The sequence below is a fragment of the Sphaeramia orbicularis genome, chromosome 4 (genome assembly GCF_902148855.1).
Source record: "Sphaeramia orbicularis chromosome 4, fSphaOr1.1, whole genome shotgun sequence".
NCBI lineage: Eukaryota > Metazoa > Chordata > Actinopteri > Kurtiformes > Apogonidae > Sphaeramia > Sphaeramia orbicularis.
This window is the reverse complement of record NC_043960.1, coordinates 6,513,007-6,513,896: the sequence shown is the minus strand read 5'-3', so window position 1 is coordinate 6,513,896 and position 890 is coordinate 6,513,007.

The following is an 890-nucleotide window of genomic DNA, read 5'->3' as shown; positions in this document are numbered from 1 at the left end:
GCTGGGGATGCAGTTTTCAGCAGGAGCAGAATTCGGCACCTGGTACTGCCGAAACTGTATCCCCCATCAGAATAAACTTGCAAAGCTAAAGGAGTGAATGACTTAAGCAGCTCACATTTGGAGATATTCGATGTGGCAGGGTGAATTTGGTGCACATTGTCCTTTTCATGGCTGATTTTGGAAGGGGAGCTGTTTTCCGGCAGGGAGCAGAATTCAGCACAACAGCTGATAGCACTGGTCTGCAAGTAAATACTTCCAGAATAGAGGTCGAGAAATTTTACCACATGTGAGTCACTTGTAAAGAAAAATCAAGTCAAAAATACTGGTTGCTGAAGTTGTCAAGGGTCAAAATGTGAAATTCAAAATTTAACCAGAGAATGGGTTTAACTCCAAAGGAATATTATGTCAGAGCTGCCAATCTACTTCAAAACACTGTCTGCACATGAGCATTCACTTTAAAGGTTCTATCAGTGGAACATTTAAAATCTGAAAAATGAACATAAACCAACATATATGTGGAATACACTTTATCATGTTCCTTGAAAACATCAGCAAACCAGCACTTCTGTCATTTGTTTTCCGATAGAGAGAGAGAGAGAGAGAGAGAGAGAGAGAGAGAGAGAGAGAGAGAGAGAGAGAGGAGAGAGGAGAGAGAGAGAAGAGAGAGAGAGAGGAGAGAGAGAGAGAGAGAGAGAGAGAGAGAGAGAGAGAGAGAGAGCGAGAGAGAGAGATAGAGAGAGAGAGAGAGAGAGAGAGAGAGAGAGAGAGAGAGATAATAAAAACAATGTAAAGTGCATAGGAACGTGCAGAGTGAATTATATACAATTATCACCAAATATGTTGCTATATTGCTATAATATTTTGTTGATTGAAGTGCAGGTAATTCTCCC